General features: G+C 42.6%; 1 long non-coding RNA gene across 3 annotated transcripts in view; it reads right to left on the reverse strand.

Moving 5' to 3' along the window:
- Positions 1–319: 319 nt before the first annotated feature.
- The window catches only part of LOC106043050 (uncharacterized), a 43863-nt gene continuing 31509 nt past the window's right edge, over positions 320–12673 (reverse strand). For all 3 annotated transcript variants that reach the window (XR_010827473.1, XR_007158998.2, XR_001211441.3), the window contains 2 exons: positions 7459–7594; positions 320–1826 (listed from right to left, as the gene is read on the reverse strand). This is a non-coding gene — a long non-coding RNA (uncharacterized lncRNA). The remainder of the gene's footprint in view (positions 1827–7458; positions 7595–12673) is intronic.

Consider the following 12673-nt stretch of genomic DNA (forward strand, 5'->3'; position numbering starts at 1 on the left):
AACTAGCACAAACAAAAACCCTCTCATAACCTACCAGCTGTGGGTGTCTTGCTGTCACACGCTGACTTTTCAATGAGGCAGATTTGTCTGACAGCTACTTTCCCTCTCTGATTGTGGGTTGTGGTCTGGGGGGCCACAAGCACGATTAGAAAGTGATACCATTTTCTAGGACCTGCCATTCTCCCCCACACTCTGATATGAAACAAGCAAAGCCTTTCTGCTTTACATCTGACCTTGACAAGGGTGTTTCTCATTTCCTCTCCACTTTTTCCCTCCTAATCCTTCCTGAAAACATGTTTCTGCTGAGTAAATTAGATCCAGTGTTTTTAATTGGCATCTTTTTTTTTTTCTTCTTTATTTTTTTTTTCCCTGGGATTGTCTTTTACATGTGTAATGTCCATTTAAAGGGATGGGGGAGATGATTTGTCCTTTGACGATGTACCAGCCACGATCTTTCCTTCTGTTACCAGTCCCCACCTCCGTGTTCTTGTGGAGTGTAGCTGCTCTGCCTGCTGGTATGGTGTGGTTTGATGAATGCCATGCTTCAAAAACACTTCAGCAAATCAACCTTCCTCAGTGAGGCGCTGAAAAGCAGAGGCAAGAAATGAGGCAGCCTGTTTACAGAGGTTATTTAACAAAGTCTGTTTTTCTTTTCTCCATAGGTGGGTCATTTTGACTAGAAAGTGAGGTATGAATGGTCATTTATTCATAGAAATCTTCCACTTAAATCTCATAATATGTAAAAGACAAAAGAAAAAGTGGGCACAGCTGCAAGGAAAACTCAGGTCAGTTCAAAACTTACACAGATCAGACTTGGGACTGGGATAATGGCATTGCAGTCTCTAGTAGTGTATAATGTTCCCTCCTGAAAACAAAAATATCTATCAAGTCTAGCAGGCTTCTGTTTAAAATCTAAAGCAGCAGCATCGCCTGACCATTTTCTCTCTTAGGGGCCATATTAATTTTATACAATAGCCAAAAGCAGAATATAATATATTTGTCTCTCCAGATGAAACTAGTCCTAAATTTCAGAATTGCAGTGGTCTTCCATAAAAGCTGGAGATTTTTTTGCCTTTTTCCCTTTTTCTATATAACCATTACAAATTAACTAGTACCGGAGTCTCTGCAGAAGCGACTTACTGAGAACTATGAAAAATTGGATGTGTACTCATTTTTAAAATTATAACTGCACGCTCACTTCCTGATTCTCATTAAACTGCCCTCTTTATGAGACCTTCACCAATAAAATGCCACATTCAGCAATGTGCGCTGTTAAATGTCACATTAGCATCCCCTGACCTTCGTGTATTGACAGGATGTGGCTGAGTGCCTGCTGCTACAGGCAGCCTGCAGTGGGACACACACAGGGCACAAGTGAGAGACCACTCGAGCAACAAATACATTAAATGGTTTGCAGAAGTCCGCAGCTCCCTTGTGGTTTGAGGAGAAAAGGGTGATTGCAATCCAGATGCAGCAGGCAGCCCCCTTCCATGGAGGCAGGCTCGATCACTGGGAACCCAAGACAATCAGGAAAGCCAAGTTCTGCAAGACTGACACAAAGGAAGCAAAACACCAGCTTGTTGGAAGATCAAGGAGACGTCCACAGTCATCATGCCCAGCTAAAATATTTCCTTCAAGATGTCCTGACCAGACTTATTTTTCTACGTAAAATGTTTGTTACACAAAGTTTTCAGCCACTGGGGGAAGGGGAGGAATAAAAATAATCAAGCTCTTCTATCAACCAAGAAAAGTTTTACTGAGAAAAACGACAGCGAATGCGCACATCACAATGCTTCAGATTTCATTCACTTGAGCTGAAGATGCACCTGGAAAAAAAAATCAAAAATGAGTCCAGCCCTCTATCATGAAATCCTATGACATTATGAAAGGATAAAAAATAACTGACAGAATTCAACAGTATAATTTAATAAAAGGCTATTAGAGGGAATTCTTTGGTCTGGCTTAATAGTTGGTTTCCTAAGACTGTTGAAATTCCTTTCTGTTGCAGTAATTTCCATACATAGAAGAAATCTTTATTTCTGTGCAGCCTTATCAATTTCACTGTTTTCTTACTCTTTATTAAAAGAACGCTAAATGAAAACAACACAGCAAAACTGCTCTGGGGAAAACAGCAGTTTCTAATCATTCCTGCTCCCGGTACCTCGCCGTATCACACAGAGAGGAAAGTAGCTTTCAGACAAATACGCCACATTAAAGAGCCAGCATGTGGTTTAAGATACTTACAGGCTAGGTTTTTTCTGGGATGTGGGGTAGCTGGGGTGTGAGCGAGGGAGGGGAGAGAGGGAGGTGTTGCTTTCCATTAAATTTGGCATAATCACAGGGAAGAGGTGGCACCAGGCCAAAATTTTAGAGAATCCAAAGTTTTCCTGCTGACTTACCAGGCCCTGAACACACACCAAACTCTGCATTGGCAGGATCATATACATGAATGGAAGATCTGGGATGCAGTCTGTGTGTTTCAGTCCCTGAAATGTCAAATACTCATGTTCAGCATAAGCTACCAGGACAGGGACGGACTGCCACAGAAATCCTCCAGGAGGTAACAGAAAAGGTGAGCATCCATAGTTCCTCTGACACCCAGGAGAGCTAGAGGAGGGCTCAGTACTTAATGAGGTCTGTCGCCTATTACAGCATGGATCTCAGATGACCTGCCTTCAGGACAGGCTGGACTCATCGAACAGTGCCAGCTGGTTCTCTGGTGGCACCACACGAGGACTCAAGGTCTGGCCCAGTGAACGGATACCCCAATGGTCCCATGTATGGCAGCACTTGATCACAGCCCTCTGCTGACTGAGGGAAAGAGAACCAAAAAGTTCAGAACTTGAATTAGAGATTCGGAAAAAGTGACTCAGTGATTGGGTCTTCATCGTGGTCTCATGCTTGCTTCTCGTTCCTACATCATATTATTCCAGTGCTTCGAGCCAACAATAACAAAAAATGTCAAGGCTGTCATAACTAGATTTAGGCATATCTCTGTCCATTGACAAGTTCATGCAGCAAAGCCAGGATGAAACAGCTGCAGCACTTAGACTAGAAAGCTCTGTTTCTAGGAATGCATTCTCTATTAGAAATACATTATTTCAACTATATCTTAGAAATAAATCTTTAGATTTTACTATGTAAGGAACCAGTGCTCAGCTTCTATGCTCCAAAAATTTGTGGCCAGAAGTTATTACTACACATGCTGTGAAACAAAGACTACAGACTCTTATTTTAGTACAGGGAAAATGGTCCCTAAAAGGCAGTATTCAAAAAGCAACAACGGTAAGATTTGTCTCTAGGAAGACAACCAACACAAAATTCAACAGTTTGCTAAAGACAAATGATATCTATAATGCAAATCCTAATACTGACCAAGATATCTCATTGCTTCTGAGTTTGGATTTTAATTCTGCATACTCATGTAAGCAAGCCAAACTAAGCCTTGTTTGCTGGGTACCACAGAAAACAAAACAAAACTAAACCCCAAAAGATATTCATTTGATTTATGACCTGTTCCTTCAAATATGAGGAGAAAGCCACCGGTCTGACACTGATTTGGACAAGGGAGGTAACTGTGGTCTCCTCTGCATGTATTTATGAAAAAATAAAAGGAGGCACCACTTTGTGCTGAAAAGTAGAAGGAAAAAGTAATTCCAGAAGGGCAAAGGGCAAAGCAACATACAAAAACCTTCTCCTGCCTGTATGGTACCATAAATAACAAGTAACTTTCTTCGTGTCAGGACTTTACCTTACAGAATATTATTAATACCTTACATTATTATTAATACCTTACACTATTAAAAAATGCAGAAAGGGAAGTTGGATTTTTAGGTCCTGCAGGAACACAAACATTGGGCACTGAAGCCCTGCAAGCAGAGCTTGTGCAGCACACAGACTGCTGGGCTCCAAATGAGATCACCACCTCTTCTCATCCTGAAAGGAGGCGAGCAGGAGAGGTGAGCCAGAGGGCAGACAGATGTGAGTCAGTACTGGGGAGGGAAAAGAGGGAAGGGCAGAACAGGCAGACGTGGAACATGCACAGAGAGACGGAGTGCTGCAAACTGTCCTCTTCAGCACTTTTTCCCCACATCCCAGCACCTTCAGATTGGATGGGCCGAGACTCATTGCACTGTTGCCAGATATGCTCTCTTTTTTTAAAGAAAAGTTGAGCAGCTGGAAGTGTGAGAACGTCAAGGGAGGGGGAAAAAAACAAAACAAAACAAAACAAAAAACAAAAACAAACACACACAACAAAACAAGCAAACAAAAAACCCAACTAATCTCTGGATTTCAACACACCAGTGAGATTCAAAGGCTTGAATGTGATATTCACTAGGAATGAAAATTCCATGCTGTCTCAACCAGTGAATCCAACTTGCCGTGGCTGACTTAACTGAAGAGTACAGACTGAGGCTAGAACCTCAGGCCAGAATACAGGCCTGCATTAAGGTGAGATCTTGCCCTTTGAAGGCATAGATGTGGCAGCAGAAATTAGTTCCTGAGATCCCTAAGGAGCCCAGAAAGCATGCCTGACCTCAGACCAAATCACATCAGCAGCTCATGCACACAGCACACAGCCTGTAAATATGGGCAAATGTTATAATCAGGTCTTTGGGAAACAATAAAAAATGTCTTATTAAGCTTAGTAATATCAGTGTCCTTATCAGACCAGCATTCCTCTGGTCTGGAACCCTGCACTGACTGTACCAGACGTTCCAACAATTCCTGTAACACTATGGGATACCTTGCCCCCAGCAGCTGCTTTCTTAACCCATACCACACCTGGGATTTTGCACACTAAAGCAGGAAGAATGTTATCGTGGAGTTGTTATCCCATTTCTCATGATAGTAGGTGTTTCCTTTCTTAATGACAGCATCAGACCCTCCTCAGTTCTGCTGTGCTTGTATACACAGCGATGCTTGTGGCAGTGAGATTCAAAGGCTAACTTCACGGTACTCTTTCAAACTTCCATGTAATTTTCTTATTTCTCTACTCTTCAATTTAATTGACCCCAACATTACAAAATTATTTAAATAAGACACCCCAACAACCCACTTTTCCATGTTCATTTTTAATTTTATAACATCCCTCTTCTCCCCCTCTGACCTAGTAAGTTCATTCTTTTTCATCTTTTCATAAAAAAACATCTTGTTATCTTCAAAAATAATCCATTGACTGTCCAGGCATGATGGCAACATTCTGCAAGCTTGAGTGATAACACTACAATTAATTTCACACTCATTTTATGACATGTTTTCTATGTTGCTATCTTTAATATTTTATTAAGATGCATCAAACAGACATTTTAATCACAGCTCAGCCTTTCTGACAACATGGAAGACCTTGCAGTTCAGTATGCCCAGCTGCAGTACAGGGACTGTCTGGCTTTTGAGCATAAAAACTTCTCTTGAAGCACTAGAAGGTACATAAAGCTGCACTAAAGAACAGGGCTTGCTGTTGCTGGTGTCAGGGTGACTGTAAGTGCAAGTCCTCCTATTTGTCCACACACCTAGAGCTATGCCTCACAGAGATGAAAGCACAGCAGTCACCTCCTACCAGGAAACTTCCTTGGCAAGAGATTTCAATCTCTGGCATAATACCATTTCAAGCAACCAACTTGCCTGCAAATCCAGAGTCTAGCACATCTGGGTGACCTTGCAGGCCAGCTAAGTCACAAAGATATCATACAGGAGATAGCTGAGATGCCTGGCAAGGTCTTCAAACTGAATGTTAGAGGCAGCCTTAGTTCTGACAAGCCCCCTCCTCTAATACAGTCACCCACAGTCTTTCATCATTTTCTATCTTTGCTCAATTAAAGAAGAAACATCAGCTCTAAGGGGAAGTAGCCCCAGAAGAGCAGGGGCGTGATAAAACCTCAAAATGTCCCTGGAAACATCTGCCAAAAGTTGGTGGAGCACTTGGGAGCCTTGTGAGGCAACCGACCCAGGAGTGGCCTGGCACTGACACCCTGCCTGCCACCCCTCCGTAACTCTGATGGCCAGCGTGACACAAGGGAAGGGACAACTCCCAGGACTTGGCCATAATAAACAAAGACAGGCAAGATCCACTTGCAATCCCAATGGAACTGCATGGGTTGTTTGAAATTTAATGTGCCTGCTAGCATGTTGCAGGCTACAAGTAATTTATTTTAGTGCCAATGTTGCAGGACTCCATTGACAATGTGGTCGTTCTGGTTACGCACTGAGAAGACAAAGGAGAGAATATGTGGATTTTCTGGTTTTTAATTAAAACTCTGGCTGCAGAACAAACTTACAAAATGCTCCTTGCTGAGCTGTAAAATACCAGAGCAAAAAGTTGTCTTTTCCTCTTTTTGCATTATGCCAACACTTGCCATTTTTATTTGTAGTTTCCTTCCTTTAAAGAAAGGAAGACATTTTTTTTTCCCCCTGCAAACACCTGATGTAACACAGCCTGCAGCACAGGGAATAAATATATCCTTTATTGCCATAGCTAGCTAAACACTGCTCACTTGCTCTTGTGCCCTAAAGAAAACACAGTTATATTCATTCACAGAGAATGACCGCATTCATGGCACTCGGTATGCCGCTATTTTTATTTCAACCATATAGTTACATTCTATATTTTCAACAGTAGGAGAGGGAGAAGAGGAACTTTTTCAATGGAATCTGTTTCCTATTTAATAGGAACACATTAAATTAAGGATGCTGTCCAGTAATTATTTGAGAGAAACAGAAAAAACATGGGATTAAAAATGTGGTTTTGTTTTACAAAAGGCTATTTGGTGCACTACAAATGGACTATTTAGACAGCTAATTCTTTTATATGATTTTGTTGGTTTCCTACAATTTGGACAACTCCATGTACTAGTTAAATATATTCTCACATGTTAATACTCACTGCATGAGTGAGCTAGTATGACTTTTGAAATCAGGCAAACCACAATGTACCACAACTGCACCTACCTGTTTCCCAGATTTCACCTTCAGCAAAGAGAGAGATGAATTAGAAGTACAAGTCTCATAAAGCTAAAGGAAACAAAGTACATGGTTCCATTTCACTTTTTTTTTTTTTTTTTACAGTGGCTTTCAAAGAAATTAGGTTCATAACCTCAATGTTAGGCTCACAACCTTAGGGTTTTCTTAAGATTTCATTATTTTCTTTTCTTACACCAAGCAGGTACTGTGCAATGGATGAATGGCAAAAATTTAATTGCTCCAAACTTGCTCTCAAATTATACTGGTGTAAATCCCTTTTTAAAGCATTGCTTCAATTTCAAGGTAATTTTAGTTAAACCTTGATCTGTTCTTTTCCAGAAGGACAAAATACTGGGCATTCATACTTAGGATAAGATTGCATGAAATGTGGTATGGTTAATGATAATTTTAGCATGAGAGCCACAGTAGATAACTATCCATTAACCTCTCCAGTGGCACAAAACTTTCCATAAAAATACATATAGTTTTAGAAAATACCTGTTTGTAATTCAGCACAAGGTGCACAAACAAAGGGATCCAAAATGTCATTCACCAAGACATCAGTTATATCAATTGTGAAGAAAACAGAGTGACAATTTCTTCACTGAAGAACTTCAAGCTTTTTTCATCCATTCTACAAGAAAGAAACAAAAAAGGACTGAGTGCAGTTGTGATATATATCACAAAAAGCAGTATACTTGTGTGATGAATTTCTTAAACATCTCCACATTTCAGAGAAAGATAAACTTCTATTTCAAGGAACTAATTACAGGTAACAAAAGCAATTTTTGGTAGCCTGAGAAAAAAAAATAATTGTTCAAATACAAGGGTTTTTGAATCCTATGATGTTTACTTGTCCTGTTTTTTCCTAACAGCAATGGTTATTCTAAATATGCTGGATCTTCATATGCACAGCAGAAAATGAGGTAGTACATGTCTTTGCTACGGTGTTCCACAGGGGACACTTGATATGGTAAGGGGTCACTTGGTATGGTAAAATATCTGGAGAAGAGAAGCACTGAACATGCAATGTGAGAACTAAAATAACTATTGGAAGAAAAAAATGGCAATCCATAGGACAGGAAGAATACATCAGGTGCATACAATTTCTGTGGCAAGCATTTCTCAACCATGTGAGCTAGCTGTTCGAGGGTGTATGAGCAAAGGTTCTGCTGTCACACTTTTACAAACTTAGGAAGTATTCTAAATCAAAGGATGAGTACTCTTTCAGTTGTCATAAAACCAGAACTATTTCCTTGTTTTTATTCACCCCTAAAAAAATAAAAATGTTGACACCACTGAAGCTGGAAGAATTCTAAGAGTTCCCCCAGTATCCCCACGCCTTGTAGGACATTTTCCACCCCACTGCTCTGCAAGTTCAAAGGACCAGGAAGCTTGCAGTCCCCTGGGTTTTCAGTCTTTGAACACAGAAACGTTACAGAAGTGAGCACCAGACTCGCTTCTTGCTTTCCAGACAGGCTGTGACCCCAGCAGTCTTCTGGCAACCTCACCCGCTCACCCTGACCCTTTTGTGCCTGCCATACAAAGCAGAGGAGGTACTTTGCCTGTTGGGGAGAAGTTTGCACAGTGGTGAAGGTCTACCCGCTGAAAGAAACTCCAAGGGACAAACTGAGCAGGATGGATCAGCCTGATTCAGCTGCTCCACATCACATTCAGCTGCTCCCTATCCCTCCCCCTTCCTCGCCATGCAAGAGGTCTCAAAAGTTATGAAAATATTGAATCACGGTGCTTTTCATTTTTTTAACAGGGGAAAAGGGAGGCTTGGGGGGCAGGGGTGTTCTGTCAGTCAGCAAAGCACAGCCCCATGTGCTAATGGGAAGGACTCATCCAGCAAGCAAGGACAATAGCTTGCTTGTGCTGGGCTCCACCACATCACTGTCACACAGGAAGGGTATCTGAAGGTCATGAGGAGAACACTACTGCCCAACTATATTTTCACAGGAGGAGACATAAACCTGACGGATGGAAGGAACATTACATGCTAGACCTTGCTGGGAGGCTGGTCATATACAATAACAAATTTGCAGTTAAAGAGCACAGGGTTTTAATGAGCTTCCCTTATTTCAAAGAAACCCCTTCCTCTCAGCCAGGTTTGGGGTTTTTCTTTCTGATTCAGTGCTATACTACAGCACCTCAGTTATAATCCTAATTAGGCTTCACAACTGACGTGACTAGTAATTACTCTGTTGGGTAGCCATGAAACCCAATTAATTGGATTTCAAAGAAAAAAATATATAATCCAAACACTTGTTCATATGAATAGTGTTCCTAACCAGCCTGCAGAATAATCTGAATTCATGCTTACTAATTATTTTATAAGCCTCTGTAACAGAATTGACAACTTGGTGAATTCTGTCCCTCTCCCACAGGGCTCCAGCCTCAGAATGTGATATTTGCAGTTACTGGGTAGAAACACCATCTCAAACCCTCTGTTTTCTCAGAATGACCTGCAAAATTGGAGAGGAGTAAGCCATTCTCTACAGCTGCAAAAGGGATTTCACAAGAGGTTCAGAACATATATTAGGAGGAACTTTTAATGATGGATAGAGTCAGCAGTGTGGAAACACAGGAGTGAAAAGCAGGCCTGCTTGGACCAGTTTTGTTTCATGAAGCCAACAAGGAACCGTGCACTAGATGTTCCCTCCTGGCAGAAGTCGCACAATCACCAGCACTTGTTCTCATGGAGGACTTTAATTCAAAGAATCACAGAGTCATAGAATGGCTTGGTTTGGAAGGGATCTTAAAGACCAGCCAGTTCCAACCCCCCTGCCACAGGCAGGGACCCCTCCCACCAGACCAGGTTGCCCAGAGCCCCATCCAGCCTGGCCTTGAACACCTCCAGGGATGGGGCTTCTCTGGGCAACCTGTGCCAGTGTCTCACCACCCTCTGAGTGAAGAACTTCTTCCTAACATCTAATCTAAATCTCCCCTCTTTTAGTTTAAAACCATTCCCCCTTATCCTATCACTACCTGCCTGAGCAAAAAGTTGTTCTCAGTCTTTTTTTGTAAGTCCCCTTTAAGTATTGAAAAGCTGCAATGAGATCTCCTTGGAGCCTTCTCTTCTCCAGGCTGAACACCCCAGCTCTCTCAGCCTGTCTTAACAGGAGAGGTGCTCCAGTCCTCTGATCATCCTCATGGCCCTCCTCTGGACTTGCTCTAACAGGTCCCTGTCCTTCTTGTGCTGGGGGCCCCAGACTTGGATGGGATGCAGTACTCCAAGTACTACAGGCCTGTCAGCCTGACCTTGGTGCCAGGAATGGTGATGGAACAGGTCATCTTGAATACAATCACACAGCATATGTGGGACAGCCAGGGAATCAGGCCCAGCCAGCATGCATTCATGAAAGGCAAGTCCTGCCTGACCAACCTCATCTCCTTCTATGACTGGGTGGCCCACCTGGTGGATGAGGGAAAGCCTGTTGATGTAGTCCACCTAGACTTCAGTAAGGCCTTTGACATGGTCTCCCACAGTATTCTCCTGGAGAAGCTGGCAGCCCATGGCTTGCACAGGTACACTGTGTGCTGGGTTAAAAACTGGCTGGACAGCTGGGCCCAGAGGGTGGTAGTGAATGGAGTGAAATCCAGCTGGTGACCAGTCACCAGTGGTGTTCCACAGGGGTCAGTGCTGGGGCCCGTCCTCTTTCATATCTTTACTGATGACTTGGATGAGGGAATTGAGTGTGTGAGAAAAATCTCAAATAATTTTCTTCAGACAGGATCTTCTGTGAAGCTATCTTATTTGTGATTGCAATGGCGGGCGTCCTGTCAATCAGGACGCATTTTAGTAAACAAATCATAACCTTTTATTCCCTATTACCTGACGCCTGATCACATCCCCTGTTTCCTCATTGGTTGAGTACTACAGGTTCACAAGCTACTCGCTGCTCCTCTATACCATATACGTACAATTTTTCTTTTTTTCAACCCTTTAATTTCTCCTTTCTTATGTTTTGAGAACTTGTGATCTTTGTTTTACTGTTCTCACACTGATCCTGTTTTTCTCAAGCTTCTATCTTATTTTGGAACAGTGAGGCCTTCTACTGTCCACTTATCTACTTAGCATTTCTCCTTATTATGACTACCCAACTACCTTGGAGTACAGAAAAGTAATTCTCTACTGCAAAAACACAACTTTGTTTCTCACAAGTGCACCCTCAGTAAGTTTGCAGATGACACCAGATGAAGTGTTATTCTGTCAGAGGGTAGAAAGGCCCTGCAGAGGGACCTGGACAGGATGGGTCGATGGGCAGAGGCCAATGGGATGAGGTTCAACACGGCTAAGTGCGGGATCCTGCACTTTGGCCACAACAACCCCATGCAGCGCTACAGGCTTGGGGCAGAGTGTCTGGAAAGCTGTGCAGAGGTAAAGGATCTGGGGGTGCTGGTCGATGTTTGCATGAACATGAGCCGGCAGTGTGCCCAGGTGGCCAAGAAGGCCAACGGCATCCTGGCTTGTGTCAGGAATAGTGCAGCCAGCAGGAGCAGGGAGGTGATCATCCCCTGTACTCTGCTCTGGTGAGGCCACACCTCGAGCACTGTGTTCAGCTTTGGGCCCCTCACTACAAGAAGGACATCGAGGTGCTCGAGCGAGTCCAGAGGAGGGCGACGAAGATGGTGAAGGGCCTGGAGCACAAGTCCTGTGAGGAGTGGCTGAGGGAACTGGGGTTGTTTAGTCTGGAGAAGAGGAGGCTCAGGGGACACCTTATTGCTCTCTACAGCTACCTGAAAGGAAGGTGTGGGGAGCTGGGGGTCGGCCTCTTCTCACAGGTAACTAGGGATAGGACTAGAGGGAATGGCCTCAAGTTGTGCCAGGGGAGGTTCAGGTTGGAAACGAGGAGACATTTCTTCTCAGAAAGAGTGGTCAGGCATTGAAACAGGTTGCTCAGGCAGGTATTGGAGTCACCATTCCTGTGGGTATTTAAGGGAAGGCTGTTTTCTAGACTCACTTTATTGTGGTAGTTCATTAATGCATACAATAGTCTATTTACTTCATTCAGACCCCTACTTAGGTTGCAGGTGAAGTTGTCTGAAAGTTCCAGGTCCCCATGGGATTTCCTCCACCCTGCAACAGCCACCCCACTGCTGTCCTATTAGCTTTAGAGTCCACTGCACAACCTGCATGGCAACACCAACTTGAAGAGAGACTCTGCCTCTGACCAGAAACAGTCTGGTAAACGGTATTTCATCATCATTAAGGGGCTAATTAGCAACATTTCTGACCTTGTCCACAGTTCTTCAGGCTCCTCCATATGTCCCCTAACATAAGTTATTTTCTACTTTTTGGACTTTTTATAGTTGTGATATGATTTTTTTTTCATTCTGCAACCTGTGATATATCTTTAGTAGCTCTCTAAACATTGTCCTTTCCAGCTATATTCAAATAAAAGAAAAAAAAATATCTTTGTGCAGATAAGTAACTACACTTTATTTATTTAATGAGTAAAGCAATCTGGGAAACAAAAGCAAAATGCAGTCCCTCAGAAAAGCTGTAGATTATGATTACCTTCATTCTGTGTTACAGACACTAGTATGCTACTGAACAAGAACATCTTCCAAAACCTTAACTGAAAACAAAATGAGGAAAATAAAGGTAAAAATACCTATTACTGGTATTTTTTCAAGGAATTATTTTTCCACCCTTTTCTCTGTAGGAAGCCAGATAGGTAGCATATTTCATGTAAGCTTTTCCAGA

This window comes from Anser cygnoides, chromosome Z (assembly GCF_040182565.1).
Source record: "Anser cygnoides isolate HZ-2024a breed goose chromosome Z, Taihu_goose_T2T_genome, whole genome shotgun sequence".
Lineage (NCBI taxonomy): Eukaryota > Metazoa > Chordata > Aves > Anseriformes > Anatidae > Anser > Anser cygnoides.